Source organism: Octopus bimaculoides, chromosome 5 (genome assembly GCF_001194135.2).
Source record: "Octopus bimaculoides isolate UCB-OBI-ISO-001 chromosome 5, ASM119413v2, whole genome shotgun sequence".
NCBI lineage: Eukaryota > Metazoa > Mollusca > Cephalopoda > Octopoda > Octopodidae > Octopus > Octopus bimaculoides.
The window spans coordinates 108,490,834-108,492,410 of NC_068985.1; the positions used below are offsets into that span (position 1 = coordinate 108,490,834).

General features: G+C 36.1%; 2 protein-coding genes across 2 annotated transcripts in view; one reads left to right on the plus strand and one right to left on the minus strand.

The window, feature by feature from the left end:
• Positions 1-1,577, minus strand: part of LOC106883123 (uncharacterized) — a 60,189-nt gene that overhangs the window by 52,697 nt on the left and 5,915 nt on the right. The gene's annotated exons all lie outside the window — the stretch shown is intronic.
• The window catches only part of LOC106877286 (S-crystallin 4), a 158,835-nt gene that overhangs the window by 20,693 nt on the left and 136,565 nt on the right, over positions 1-1,577 (plus strand). The gene's annotated exons all lie outside the window — the stretch shown is intronic.

Genomic DNA, 1,577 nt, shown 5'->3' on the forward strand with positions numbered 1-1,577 from the left:
ATATATATATATATATATATATATATACATATATATAATTTCACATACTATCTTATTTGTCTATGTATCAAGCTGAGTAAAATTTAGCAACGTTTTGAAGGAATTTCTTCCAGAATTTTGCAATTGTCTGATAATAAAGACATAGACTTGCCCAGATGCATCAATAAATTAACATTGATACTCTTTTTCACCGTTGTTACAATCATCTGAAATGGGACTGTTAAAGCGTGATAATTGAGCAATTTTGCTATTCAACTTCAAGTAAAGGACGTAAAGCAGCTGAAACTGCTCGCGATATCACGAAACGTTTGGTGGGGAAATGATCAGTGAATTGTTAGCTTGAAAATGGTTTAAACGATTTCGCAGTGGAGACCTGAGCTTTGAAGATCATGAGCGTAGTGGACGCCCATCTGTCATCGATGACGGTCAACTAAAGACCGTCACTAAGAAAGATTCACGTAAAACTACTCGAGAACTGGCAAAATAACTTCAAGTTAACTAGGAAACTGCCTGCAACCATCTGCATGCGATCGGAAAACCAAAAAAGCTCGATAAATGAGCACCACACGATTTGAATGAAAATCAGAAACTGCTCAGATATAAAATTTGCTCGTCGCTTCTTCTCTGTAAGCAGACTGATCCCTTTCTCAGCCGTATTGTAATTTGCGATGAAAAGTGGAGTCTGTACAATAATAAAAAACGTTCTTCGCAGTGGTTGGACCAAAATGAAGCTCCAAAATCCTTCCCTAAACCCGAGCTCTTCAAAAAAGAATGTTATGGTGACTGTTTGGTGGTGTGCTGCTTGACCCATCCACCATAACTTCTTAAAACCCCGAAAAACCATTACTGCAGAAACACATTGCCAAATGAACGAAAAACTGCTACTCCTCCATCCCAGACTGGTCAACAGAAGAGGGCCAATCAACCTCCATGACAATGCTTGACCACACGTTTCACTAATGATGCTCCAGAAGTTGAGGGAACTTGGCTGCGAAGTTCTTCCCCACCCAACTTATTTCCGAGACCTTTCTCCTACCGACTACAACTTTTTCAAGTACCTTGATGGTTTCCTGCGAGAGGAGTTCAAAAATCAAACCGATACTGAAAATGGTTCAAAAAGTTCATCAACTCCAGAACTCCCAAACCTTTATGTTACCAGACTAAACAAACTTGTAACTCGTTGGCAAAAAATGTGTCGATTGTAATGGTACTTACTTTGATGAATAAAATTTCTACATTACTGAAATATATTGTGATAAATTTCATGTTTCAAAATGTTGGTTACTTTTTACTCAACCTGATATAAGAATGTATATATATATATATATTTATATATACCTTATGTAATTGATACACGAAGCAGTGATGGGAATTAAACAAATTTTCAGATGAGTTAAAATATGTTTAGGACATAACTGACTTGTAAAAACACCTGTTGCCTAAAACGAGAATGTCCTCTTTGCCAAATCGGAATGAAAACAGCTTTTGCACAGGTCTAACATTTCTCCCGAAACATTTGAACTCATCTAAAAATATTTGAACTGATATACTTGCATATATATATATATATATATATA